Here is a 14,063-nt window from a genome sequence, read left to right as displayed (position 1 = left end):
TCCGCGGCGCTGTAGCTCTATCGGTTCCCGAGATAGCCGTTGGCAGTTTCCAAAATGTTGAAATAGTAAACATTTGACCTTTGGTGACCTCTGGTAACCTGACCTTTGACCTGACCCAAAAAATGACCAAGTGTTTTCGTCCTTATTTTGGACGTTCTTTCGATTGCCGCTTACCGCGTGTCGCTACGTGGCCCAGGAGCCGAGTTAGAAGGGGGGGGTGTTCAGACACCCCCCCCCGGCCCGGCGCGGAATCTCAGAGCACCGGCCCGGCGCGGGTTAAGTCATAGATTCATGATAATCTATGATAAGATAGATTCATGTTATCTATGGTTAAGAACATACAATGTAGATGAACGTAGCTGACACATGTTATCGGCTGATTGAAAAATGGACAGGCAACAGAGCAACAGGCTAGATAAGTTAACCCCGCCTCAAACACCAAGGTGTCACCAAGGAACAGGCAACAGGCTGGATAAGTCAACCCCGTCCCAAACACCAAGGTGCCCGTCCGACCGGGCCCGGCTCGCCATCTGTCAGCCATTCCCTCGCGAGTCCGACCATCGCGGCCGCCCGAGGCGTTGTCCCATGACATCGCACGTGCAGTGACGCGATGATGACGGCCGACTTCGTAGTTCGTATCGAAGCGTTTTGGTTTAGGAGTCCGACGCTCGGCCGTATACATGCCTACTCGGTTTAGCGCCCGTAGTCTCCCAGTACCTATCTATCGTATGCTGCCTTCTTCGGAATCCAATGGTTAATTGGTTGCAAATTGCGCTGGAACTGTCGCAAGCCTCATGTATGGATGTGTGATTAACATTAAACATTTAATATGGCTAGATAAGCAAAACATTATTGACATTTTGATCATTAGCCGCGTTTACATAGGGCTAGTTGCCAGATAGTGGAATTCCACTAACGAGACATTTTTTCCACTAACGAGACATTTCAGGCACCTTCAGATAATTCTGACGACCTATCCGGCCAGAAGGACCAAACCGATTGACAAAAATAAATACATCGTGGCGGATGAACACTAAAGAGGTACTTCAGGCCTAGACATAGTATAGATGTCGCAACTCGCGGCCTCCCCGACAGTAAGGGCGAGGTATAGATGACGCTACTGCAGCAAGTCACTGGGACGTTGCGAGTCGTGGAATGGAACGGAAGATACGGAACGGGGGCTTCTTAACGCCTAACGGAAGCTTATTCGTTTTATTTTCATTTAATAATTGATTTCGTGCGATAGAGAAAGAACATTGTGTTCTTCTTTCATACGTCTGCACCCCCCCCCCCTGTCCCTTCCATCCTTTGGATCAGCCAGTGTGCAGCAAGAGGGTTCATCGGAGAAAAACAACAAAGAGCAATCCTCCCTGAGCCTGCCAGGTCAGAAATAACCTGAGCATAGGGCATAGGCGGCGGAACGGGGAGGGCACCGGGGCACCGTGCCCCCTTTGATTTTGGCATTTTAACATTGTCCTATGGGCGCTGCATGGAAAGAATGGGACCAAAAGTCGGCGGTGCCCCCCCCCCCCTTAAATGAAGGTGCTCCGTGGCTACTGAACCTGAGGACCGTTCGTTATGCCCTACTGCCCACGCCGTTCTTAAAATTTCAGTAGTAGTCAGTTATCTGGCCAATGTTTCCGTATAGGGGTTGGCAAACACAACTGAGCCTCCTGAGTGGGATGAGTACTGGACACAGAAGTGGACAATCTGTTGGCAAGAAGCCCGCAAGGATAATATCTCGAAACTCAGGACTACGTATACAAACATATATGGTTTGTATACGTAGCAAACTACGTATACAAACACTTTAAATGCATCTAAATCTATACTATAATCGAAAGCCGGCAGCCGCATTGTTGTGAACTACCGGCACATCACCATCAAGAACGGAAGTCCGACCTACAGCAAGCACGACAGTCCGATCATAGATGTATTGAAAAATAACTAGCAACTTTAAACATCGCCTTCCTCAGCCACGCTCTACACCACATCACATAAGAAAACCGCCAATATCTATTACAAAACACACATAAAGGAATTTCGTAGGTATAGATCAGAGGATTACTTCACCTCCTTTATCTGGCGCGTCAATAGGTATAAAGTAATCTTTGGCGTCTACGCACTAGCAACATCTATAATGCAAACAGCAGTTCAGAAACCATCCACTAAAATTGTAACAAGGCAAGGGTTGGTCAAAATAAATCATAGTCACCGTGATGAATAGCAAACGAAATACAGAACAAGCACAACAAAGCATTCCACACTCGTTTAGACTGTACCTACAATATGCCTACATAAGACATTGCAGCAGTGTACAAGGAAAACATTCTTTAAAGATGCTAACGTGGGGAGTTTTAAAAGTTTGGTGAACATAGTTACGAGTCACTGCACAAGAAATGTCGCGGTCGCCAGCCGCCCCAGGCGAAAGAGTCGACGGAGACGGCGTCAAACAAACCCGAGAGGGGGTAGTTTCATCCGCATCAGCGGAGGCGCTCTCTCTACCAAGGTCGTCAGTTACCAGCCGCAGCACCCTGCTGGCGATTTGATAGCTGCTCTCATTCTCAGCTGGCTGAGCGCCATGTGCCGGGTCATCCGGCTCCATGATTTCCCCTTTCATTAGCAGCTGCTGTTGTAGTTATTGTTGTTGCGTTCCTTTCAGCCGCTGCCGCAGCATAGCCGTACGGTTCTGGATGGTTCTCACGGCGGCAGCAAGGGTCACCAAATCCGTCTCCCCGTAGCCACACCAGACTCGGGAAAATGTACCGAGATGTACCGAGCCAATGTTGCAGCACTCGCGGCATTCATCGGTAGGACTCCGCCCAACCCCGTAGACCCCAGCTCCTTCGCTGCAGGTTCTCGCGTCTGCCGACCCGTCCGTCCACACCCACGCGGCTCGATAGGGGAGGGGAGGGCAGATATCGTTACGTCGCTTGAAGCAGTTCAGCTGCCGAGGCTCTTTGTCGCAACGCCGCCAGCGCCGCGCATCGCAGCAGCACATACCGTGGAGTGCCAGCCTCTTCGCGGCAGACGCGGCATCGGGCAGCAGGGCACTCCACGTCGTTGCATTGTGGGAATCCGGCCTCGGGAGGCGGCCGATGCAGAGCAGGTACTGGCAGATGTCGATAACGACTGCACGGTCGGCCTCCAGGACGGAGCCAGGACAGCGGTCGACCCATATCGACCGGTACCATCCGTCCGGCCAGCTCCGCTGCCAGGCGCGCGCAGCGTCGCGCGCGCGCCTGCCGTGGCGCGCCTGCCTTGGAGGTAGCGCCCACGTCGATCGGCGCTACCGTTGGGATAGACGGCGGTCGACCCATATCGACCGGTACCATCCGTCCGGCCAGCTCCTCCAACACCGCTCTTAGGGCGAACAGCTCGCCGCGCGTGCTAGAGCAGAGGGCGCCTGCCGCGACACGCACCTCTCGGATGTCGCAGTTCGGGGGGGGGGTGGCCCCTCCTCCTCCATCTAGCACACCATCAGTGGCGGAGCTGTCTGACCAGATCAAGCTCGCCTCAGACGGGAGCTCCGCCAGACGACTTTCCGCCGCCTTGGCTCGCCAGCCGTCGCGCCCAAACTCGCTTCAGGCCGTGAGTCTATAGCCGGCGCGGTGGCGTGGCTTCGCCATGGTAGCCTTGGGCGGGTTGTCCTCAGAGAACGCGTTCGCATTGGCGAGGAGGCGAGCAGCGCCACGAGTCCTGAAATGACCAAACAACATCAACAGACAATCAAAATTGTGAAAATCGGCATTAACTGCGCAACTGATGTTTGCTTGTTTGTTTATAAGGGTTTACGGGCGCTGCGGTGGTCATTTTGCACCCATGACGCTGTTCTGGTGAACCTGCGCAACTGAGCAGTGATCATGCCATAACTTATGTTTGGTGTAGTGGCAGGGTTCCACCTAAAATTTCGGCGCACGTCAGGTGTAACGTCACATGCGACAAGTTCAGCGCATGTCAGTTGGGAAAACTAAGGCTACTGGAATAATATAAAACGAGGGCACCAAAAATTGATCCTAAATGACCATACTTGGACATTAATGCAGACCCTTTCTGTATCACCAATTGTCAGAAAACAAGCAGGTGTTTCAAGGAGCGTTAGAGAGTCATGAAGCCAGGATAAAACACAGTGCTATTTTCTCAAAGCAGCTTTTACATGATTGAGTTAGGTAACTCCCTCTCTCTCTCTCTCTCTCTCTCTCTCTCTCTGTTTACCATTCGCAAGGCCAAAAAGGCCAATTGGTTTTGAAAGGCATTGGATTACAAGCTGAGCATTTCTTACTTTATCATAAACTGTTAAACCTGCGTGTAGATGAAGTCTGAATGGTGGTTTGTAGGCCGATAGGATAGGTTGGAGGTTGAAGGTTAGTAGGGAAGGTAAGGTGAGGATAATTTCTGCTTTTTATTTTCATTGGACTTCAGTCTTCATGAACACACGCATCAAAAATATCATCTATTTGAGCATCTTCAAGCCTCAAACCACAACAAATTAAAAATTGATGTCATGCCAATATATGGTCATGATTTTTACCACCAGAATTGAATAAATGCCTATTGATGCCTTTCCTAATATTTTGATGCCTGAAATCTGATTAACAAGCATTTTTCTTGTGTTGGCAGTCTAAAATTTGGCTGGCTTGAGCACGATGCTACCTTGACCTATTGCTCTAGCAGAATCTCAAACAGATGTCTACCAAGTGCCACTCCCAAGAAAGTTTTCCAACTTCCAAGATTCTAAAACAACAAACTTTGTTGATGCCTCATCGTGTGATGGTAAATCAAATGATAGCACTCCATCTGAGGCCAGTTTTACAAACAGAAAATAGCCACCTGCCGGATTTTTTTTTTGCCTAAAGGCTAATTCACATATGGAGCGTACCTAAATGGTGAAGCCCTCCCTGCTTATATGCCGATCGTGTTTACTCTCTGTATGTTGTACCTACGTGGAATGGATATATAAGGAGAAAAATTCCAGGCAGCTATTTTTGTTGGTAAATCGAGTAAAGTAAAACTGGCCTCTGAACGAAAATTTGGACTAAGTGAGATCTGTCGGCTCTTTGGTCATTGGTGGGTTGGATAGGAGTTGATGATTTTAATTGAAAGATTAAAAGGAAAGGGTTTCAAGACAAACGGCATGACAAACCAACACCTTACCTGCAGTTCAAGTTTGTCGATTTCTTCATCAGAATCTAGTCTGTCTAGTCCACAGATCAAGATAAAATTACTGGATAGGTACAACTTCTTCTTCTTCTTCTGCACCTCACCCGCCGCCTCCTACACTCCTCCCTTATTCTGATAAATATATTTACATAATTTTCACAAGAATGCCACTCCACCGTCCACGGGGTAGATCTAAAAAAGTACAGGGATTAAATTTTGAGCTATAGAGTTCTCAGTGATTTTGAGACACCCAATTTGTCTTCGGCACGCCGCATTTGTCTCTCACTGCCTGCGAAGTCGGCGATATGATTGGTCGAAGGCCGAGGCTATGGGTCCAAGAAAAGGCCAAGATTCCTGCCAAGATTCTTACAGATAGCCAAGGCCGATGACTGACGTGACTGACGGCATGTTACTGCCCTTGGCATACTGCCAATGCACTGCTCGGTCATATCGGCAGTAATGTCAACAGTCATATCGGAAGTAATATGGTAGCTAAACGCAAAAACCATTTGGCGTATAGCTACCATATTTTTCCGATAACGAGACATTCTAGATCAATTTCTCTACTGTTGGCGACATCTGCTGAGAAATCCCAAGACCGAACGCAAGCACATAAAAGTAATGCACTCTAAGGATGCGTTCGAAATCTGGGAAGTGACGGATTTCATTCCTCAATGCCTGTCCCAGCCTAATCCCCATGCTGTTCGTTCCGCCATCTATTGCCATGTTTTGCATTCGCACTTCATGAATTGACCACCCCGCCAAGAAGGTTGGTATCAAGTTGGTATAGGTGTCGCATTGCTCTTGTCGATCAGGCTGACCGCTGAGCCAACTGTCTGGAGAGTGGAGCCGATCCAAAAACGCAGGAATTCAAAAGACCGACTCCAAAGCAATGGCAGCATTCATATCAAAAGAGCGTCATTCTGTCATGATTGCGTCAGAAGCAAACATAATGCAAGAGTTTCTTGTGTGTCGGTAGGCGCGTGTGGAGCCGCTGGACCGACCGGGGACGTACCCAAGGGGGGACGGACGGGGTGCGCCTCCCCCTAGGGGTTTTCAAGGCCCATGCTGGCAGAAGGCCCACGTTGGCCAAAAGCACGTCGGAGACGAACGAAATTCATGGGAATCCCCCAAAAATCACGTCAGGACAATCATGGCTCTCCGACTCGCCTGCCACCTAGGGTCCTTCAATTTACTACATGGGGCCTCCTGTGAATAGCCGCTAGTGTCTGTGTCTGACCACTAGGGCCCCTCTGACTCCTCGGGTAGAGGGCCCTCTGTAGGTAGGAGGCTCTCTCTACGGGATTCCTCCGCTACCCTCCCCCGAACTCGGCCAAATTCTAGGTTATACGTGACTGCGCTAAGCCGGGGTCGGAGAGAGGAGTTGACGACCGAATGACAAGGAGTACTCGTCCTGAATGTAAACATTTGGAATACAAACAATCCAAAGCTGTTCAGTATTTATATCATTCGAGAGCAGTGCCTTCAATTTGGATACACTTAGCATTCATTTCCCACACCCGTGTACACTCCACGAAGGCTTCTCCGCTGCGGACTCCCGCTTCCGCCGATGCGTCAGTTCATACCCTGATGGCTTGCTGGGGAGGGTGGCCAAGTGTCGCTGTGCCGCCAGGTGTTCATCAGCCGAGGCGTCGCGCTGCAGTGTCCCGATGTCCAGCCTGAAGGTGAAGTCTGGGAAGGCGGCCACCTCCCACGGCGGCGCGCTGGCATGCAACCAGGGGGTCGAGTCGCAGGGCGATCCCAGCCGCTCGCCAGGTTTCGTGCTCCACCCCACGCCAGCCCGTCACCGACTTCAGTCGGCTGGGCTGGGCATCTTCCGCGATAGTCCTGAGGGCTTGCCCTCGGGGAGCGCGTGCGCCTTGGCGAAGAGCTTCGCTACCAGCACGTCTCGCCGGGCGGCCAGCGGGCACCGGCATCAGTCCGGACTTCACCATCACTGCGTGGGCTGGGATAACTAAACAAGGGGCAGCCGGTGATATACGGGTCACCGCCTGCATCTCCCTCTGGAGGAGTTCCACGTGGGATTGTGGCGTCACCGGGAGCCAGGTGGCGGCCGCGTGCACCAGCACTCCACGGACGTATCCAGACGCTACAGCGCAGAGCTGTCGTTCCTCTAGTCCCCAGCGCCGCGCTGTCAGCTTGCGAAGCTGCTGGATCCGGGGCGCACTCGGGAGCGGAGACTGCGGCAATGGGCCCCGAAGTGAAGGAGCAGGTTGAGGGGGTGGCTCCGAGTAGTTTGAGACGGTCGGCTGCTGGAACCGACTTTCCGTCGACTTTGATGGCACAGTCCACGGCGTCCGCGGCGCTCTAGGAGACGACGAGCAGCTGCGTATTTCACCCGCTACCAGCATCTTGGACTGTTTTGCCCAGCGCAACACAGCGTACGTCGCCTGCCGCGTCCGGCCCCAGTTCAGTATCGTCTGTTTCCATTAACACTCTGAAATGACAAAATAATTAGCCATTAAAATCAAAGTTCAGCACTGACGAAGTTTAACCAAACTTGCCATTTCAACATAACACAGTGAGCTGTCAGAATGCTGTTCTTTTGTGCTTTGACACAGTTGCAAAATAGGTACCTGCATACGTATATCATAGAAGTAATTACTGGTTATTATTATTGGAGAATTTTTTTTTGCAGCATTCTCGTCAAGTAAAATACATTATCTTCTTTAAAAGGACCATAGTGTGAGGTGTAAATACAGTCTGTAAGGTTGTCCAGACTAATTGTGCCCCTATTTGTACGGCCTGGGCTGGAGCATGTACTGTTGGCATGTTTGCACGTCCACTTTGGATTAATCTGGCATGCTAAGCGAATGCGATGGCAGCGCCTTGCATTGCTTGCATGCGGTGGTTGGCATTGTTGGGAAGTGTTCTAACTATCTGTTTGTCCCGCTTTGCCCACAGCGTCGACTGGGTTGAATTGAATATACTTGTATTTCTGAGTGAACAGTTTCTCACATTTGGAGGCAGCCATTCAACCCAGTCTGGAACCCACTCTTGCTTCCGAAGACGCTTGAGGTGGCAGAATTCCAGCAAGTCAATGAGTTTTTGTGATAGCGTGGATGAAAAAGTTCAAGCACTCTCTTTAAAGTAGCGGCCAAGGAGCCACGGACACAGGACATGGCGTGTGCCCCTGTTAAGCCAGACAGATTTAATGGTTCTGGTGATGTGGAAAGATTCTTGGCCCATTTTGAAGTGGTGTCAAAAGCCAATGAGTGGTCAGAACAAAAGCAGTTCCTGCAGCTCCCTGCCTGCCTGACTGGACCAGCTTTTGATTTTTATCGCCAGTTGCCTGCCATGGAGTGTACTGACATTCACACACTGAAAAAGGCGCTCAAAGCTGAGTATCATACACCAGCTCTCCCTACAGATTATGCCATCATGCTGTCCAAGCGTTCACGCATGCCTGGAGAAACTGTCATGCAGTATGGCGAGGCTTTGAAGAGCCTTGGCAGGAAAGCATATGCTGCCTTCAGTGAAGAACAGTTGGGAACTGTTTGTCGCTCCACATTTCTGAACAATGTTGATGAAGCTATGAGAGTGCAGTTGCTACTGACCCTGAAGGAAACAGAAAGTTACAGGGACCTACTGCAAAGAGCTCGACAGCTGGAGCAGGTAATGGGACCTCGTGTACGTCATATTGAGGAACAGTCTCAAGAGCACCGCCTGGAGGATGAGGTATCCAAGCTGTCCCTGGCTGTGGCGAATCTGGAGAAGAAGGTGGATGCACTCCAGGCAGGACGACAGGAAAGGACTCACAGACGTTCACCGCCGGGGCCGTGTCCGAACTGTGGCCTGGAGGGACACTGGCGTAGGGAATGTACCAAGCCCAGTAAGGATCGACAGCAGACAAGTGCTGCAGAGGTTATTTGCTTCAAATGCAATACGCCTGGACATTTTGCTAAGGGTTGCGCGGCCCATTTTCAGTAGGCGCGGCTGGCGGGGGTGGGCGGAGAGTGATTCGTACCTCTGTACGTCCACTTTACCCCGAGTCGGCCGCGCCTTGCAGCTGGAGCGCGGATTACCTGAACGGTGATGTTGTGTCGTCCTCCGTATGGAGGCCGGCCGCGGCGGCCCGCGGCTCGTCGGTGCGTGGATCTTGGAGCCGGCCCGCTCCGGCCGGCGGCTCGTCGGCGCTGGAGTCCAGTAGCGCGCCTGCTGCGGCCGGCGGCTCGTCGGTGCGTGAATCCTGGAGCGCGCTCGCTACGGCCGTCAGCTCGTCGGCGCTGGAACCCTGGAGTCCGCCCGCTGCGGCCGGCGGCTCGTCGGCGTTGGAGTCCAGTGGCGCACCTGCTACGCTCGACTACTCGTCGGCACCGAATCCCCGTGGCGCGCCCGCTGCGGCCGGCGGCTCGTCCGCGCTGGAGTCCAGAAGCGCGCCTGCTGCGCTCGGCTGCTCGTCGGCGCCGGACCCCGGTGGCGCGCCTGCTGCGGCTGGCGGCTCATCGATGCTGGAACCCTGGAGCCCGCCCGCTGCGGCTGGCGGCTCATCGATGCTGGAACCCTGGAGTCCGCCCGCTGCGGCCGGCGGCTCGTCGGCGCTTGAGTCCAGTGGCGCGCCTGCTACGCTCGACTGCTCGTCGGCGCCGGACCCCCGTAGCGCGCCTGCTGCGGCCGGCGACTCAACGGCGCTGGAGCCTCGGGGCGCGCCTGTCGCGGCCGGCGGCTCGGCGCTGGAACCTCGGGGCCCGCCTGCTGCGCTCGCTGCTCGTCGGCACCGGACCCCCGTGGCGCGCCCGCTGCGGCCGGCGGCTCGTCGGCGCTGGAGTCCGGTGGCGCACCTGCTACGCTCGACTACTCGTCGGCACCGGATCCCCGTGGCGCGCCCGCTGCGGCCGGCGGCTCGTCCGCGCTGGAGTCCAGAAGCGCGCCTGCTGCGCTCGGCTGCTCGTCGGCGCCGGACCCCGGTGGCGCGCCTGCTGCGGCCGGCGGCTCATCGATGCTGGAACCTTGGAGTTCGCCCGCTGCGGCCGGCGGCTCGTCGGCGCTTGAGTCCAGTGGCGCGCCTGCTACGCTCGACTGCTCGTCGGCGCCGGACCCCCGTAGCGGGCCTGCTGCGGCCGGCGGCTCAACGGCGCTGGAGCCTCGGGGCGCGCCTGCCGCGGCCGGCGGCTCGGCGCTGGAACCTCGGGGCCCGCCTGCTGCGCTCGGCTGCTCGTCGGCACCGGACCCCCGTGGCGCGCCTGCTGCGGCCGGCGGCTCATCGGCGCTGGAGTCCAGTAGCGCGCCTGCTGCGCTCGGCCGCTCGTCGGCGCCGGACCCCGGTGGCGCGCCTGCTGCGGCTGGCGGCTCATCGATGCTGGAACCCTGGAGTCCGCCCGCTGCGGCCGGTGGCTCGTCGGCGCTGGAGTCCAGTAGCGCGCCTGCTGCGCTCGGCCGCTCGTCGGCGCCGGACCCCGGTGGCGCGCCTGCTGCGGCTGGCGGCTCATCGATGCTGGAACCCTGGAGTCCGCCCGCTGCGGCCGGCGGCTCGTCGGCGCTGGAGTCCAAAAGCGCGCCTGCTGCGCTCGGCTGCTCGTCGGCGCCGTACCCCCGTGGCGCGCCTGCTGCGGCTGGCGGCTCATCGATGCTGGAACCCTGGAGCCCGCCCGCTGCGGCCGGCGGCTCGTCGGCGCTTGAGTCCAGTGGCGCGCCTGCTACGCTCGACTGCTCGTCGGCGCCGGACCCCCGTAGCGCGCCTGCTGCGGCCGGCGGCTCATCGGCGCTGGAGCCTCGGGGCGCGCCTGCCGCGGCCGGCGGCTCGGCGCTGGAACCTCGGGGCCCGCCCGCTGCGGCCGGCGGCTCGTCGGCGTTGGGGTCCAGTGGCGCACCTGCTACGCTCGGCCGCTCGTCGGCACCGGATCCCCGTGGCGCGCCCGCTGCGGCCGGCGGCTCGTCGGCGCTTGAGTCCAGTGGCGCACCTGCTACGCTCGACTACTCGTCGGCACCGGACCCCCGTGGCGCGCCCGCTGCGGCCGGCGGCTCGTCGGCGCTGGAGTCCGGTGGCGCACCTGCTACGCTCGACTACTCGTCGGCGCCGGACCCCGGTGGCGCGCCTGCTGCGGCCGGCGGCTCATCGATGCTGGAACCCTGGAGCCCGCCTGCTGCGGCCGGCGGCTCATCGATGCTGGAACCCTGGAGCCCGCCCGCTGCGGCCGGCGGCTCGTCGGCGCTGGAGTCCGGTGGCGGGCCTGCTGCGCTCGGCTGCTCGTCGGCGCCGGAACCCCGTAGCGCGCCTGCTGCGGCTCCAGCCGAGGCTGTACAAATAGGGGCACAATTAGTCTGGACAACCTTACAGACTGTATTTACACCTCACACTATGGTCCTTTTAAAGAAGATAATGTATTTTACCTGACGAGAATGCTGCAAAAAAAAAATCTCCAATAATAATAACCAGTAATTACTTCTATGATATACGTATGAAGGTACCTATTTTGCAACTGTGTCAAAGCACATGTAAAACAACCATTCCCGCAATTGCTCCTTCTCAGTGGAATTGGGAGTGGAAAATTGGGCTTGAAAACTGGAGGTGAGAGTGGAAAATGATTTGCATTTGGATGTCGTTTCCCACCCACATCTACAAATTTTGGGACACTGCGCAGCAGTCAATGCACATTATGGTTCAGTCGCAAGCCTTGCTTTAATCAACAAAAGAAAATTATTTGTTCTATCATGCATCATGAATTAACGAAATTTTTGTTCATATTTTTTTACCTTTTCTCATAATTTCATGCACACCTTAAAATCATGAAACTGTAGCAAGCAACTGATTTGAAGATAGAAAAGTCCTTGCTACATTTCTCGACATTATCAAAACATCTTTTTCCAAGCATACCTATCAACATCCTGGAAATATGAGACTTAGCAATATATTGAGGTTCCATACCCTTGACAAGGCAAATGCACCAGCTTTTAAAGCAAAACAACTTTACCAACTTTTAAATAAATTTGTGACTTCCATTGATACTCCCTTACAAAAAATCATTGTTGTTGCCTGCTGGATCGAAAAGCGAAAGAGCGCCCTCGCCCCTTCCGTGAGACCTGCACAAACTTACCAGGAGTCTGCAGTCAGAACACGACACCGTAATCATATTGAAAAAGGGCATAGCGTATAGAAGAGTAGCAACTAGCGTCTCACTGACCTTAGGCCAAAATATTTCTCTTCATGACATCCACACAAGGCCAATGCAATGTATGTAGGGGAAGGAGGGTGAATTGCGCCACCTTAAGGAAAAACGCTAATTGTAAGAAAACCGCTGGAGATATAAGCATGCATTGGTGACCACTTCAAAGAGGGACTCATTGGCTACGATTTAAGAACCTCCCGATCAATTAAGAATGTTTCGTTTGCTTCTGACAGCTGCTTTTTCAGAAACATGTAAAAGGGCGCATTTGCCAACAACTGCTGTAAATTGCGCCAGGGGGATGGCGCAATTAGAACCCAATTGCGCCCTATACTTTAACATGGCTAAGCGAATGAGACGGAATGCATACACCCCGGCAAACTAATGTCATTGCGGCTTACTTTAACATTCATAATGTTATTCACACGGGTTAAATAATAAATGTAGGTGTAAATCGCGATGTTTTTTTGCCCAGGTAGATAACTTTACATGTGTTCGTACGCTTGTAAAAGTGCAACGAAAACGTTTACTGCAACTGACTAGATATATGTGAACGTATGCGCCTATACGGTTACATTTCCAATCGTTTCTCTCAAAATTAATAATTTTTATTGTTTCGACAGCTTTATGACATCAATTTTTACTTTTTTATCATAGCTGTCACCTCTCAGCCTGAGTCCATGTTGAAAATGTCGTATTTTGTCAATTACACCACAAGTTCGTAGCCTAAATGGCAGCTGCATTATAAGTTTGACGAGAGAAATAATTTGCGGACTGACGACAGCGGGTTGCTCCCCTGCCTGACATTAAACTCCTTCTTTATTGCAATCAGTTAATGATGCATTCATGCTGTCGTGATATACAATAGCTACACCATTATTCTGTTTGCGCCCCCCTGGCGCAATTGCCATGAGCGCAATTAAAATTGAGGTAGGGGAAGGTGGGGTAAGACGGCCCAGCGGGGCAAGACGGACCACCAGCCCTCCCGGTTGAACCGCTGCTGGTATCTACTGCTTTATGCACTCACTATGTTTGTTTTCCTTCGTAACAATGGCCACCTTGAGCTCATGCTGCTAGGATGCATAGCTTTTGAGTTATTGAGAAAAATTTTGTTTTTCGTCAAAACGATCTAATATAAGAGGTCTACGGGTGATTCAATTACGGCGCCTTTCTTGCATGATTAGTTTCTATTTTGTACTTCACTGTGAAGAACAAAGTTATAAACTTAGCTATAGTCACACTTTAGGAAAGGCAAGGTTTTGCAATGTTGGGCTATTTGACATATACGTCATGATAATGATAGAATATAGATTTGGGGCAAGACGGACCACTGTGGTCCATCTTACCCTGTGGTGGTCCATTGTACCCTGCATATGGAACGTTCTTTTCCAAAACATTGACAAAGTTTAAGTAAGCTAATTTTTTCAGGAAGGAGTCTTTGTTGCATGTGAGCCATGCATGCAAGTGCTCAGTTAGCATGCATTCATGCCAAACGACAATCAACACACATGTTCCCAGCTTTTAGCTGCACTTTCATCACACATGAGTAAAGAATAAAGGCTCATTTTGTTATTTTACCATTCTGGTTACTTTTTCTCACAAGAGTACAGAGCAGAAGTGTAACACACATGAACGGATAGCAGGCACTGCTGGGTGGTCCGTCTTACCCCACGATTTTTCTTGTCTGAGTTTTTGACATGTCCCTTTTTAAGAGCATCCACCACCTAGATGTCTTTAATTTGAAATTTAGTCTTTACACATATCAACAGAGGAAGGATT

General features: G+C 53.0%; 1 long non-coding RNA gene across 1 annotated transcript; it reads right to left on the bottom strand.

Annotated features, from left to right (window-relative positions):
* Positions 1 to 1,919: 1,919 nt before the first annotated feature.
* Positions 1,920 to 5,625, bottom strand: LOC122374986. Its single transcript, XR_006255320.1, has 2 exons — positions 5,155 to 5,625; positions 1,920 to 3,699 (listed from the first exon to the last, which is right to left on the bottom strand). It is a non-coding gene; the product is annotated as an uncharacterized LOC122374986 (long non-coding RNA).
* Between the last annotated feature and the right edge of the window lie 8,438 nt (positions 5,626 to 14,063).

Source organism: Amphibalanus amphitrite, unplaced genomic scaffold, assembly GCF_019059575.1.
Source record: "Amphibalanus amphitrite isolate SeventyFive unplaced genomic scaffold, NRLGWU_Aamphi_draft 000004F_arrow, whole genome shotgun sequence".
In the NCBI taxonomy this organism is placed as follows: Eukaryota; Metazoa; Arthropoda; class Thecostraca; order Balanomorpha; family Balanidae; genus Amphibalanus; species Amphibalanus amphitrite.
The sequence above is the reverse complement of the archived record's forward strand: the minus strand, read 5'-3'. Positions and strand labels throughout refer to the sequence as shown.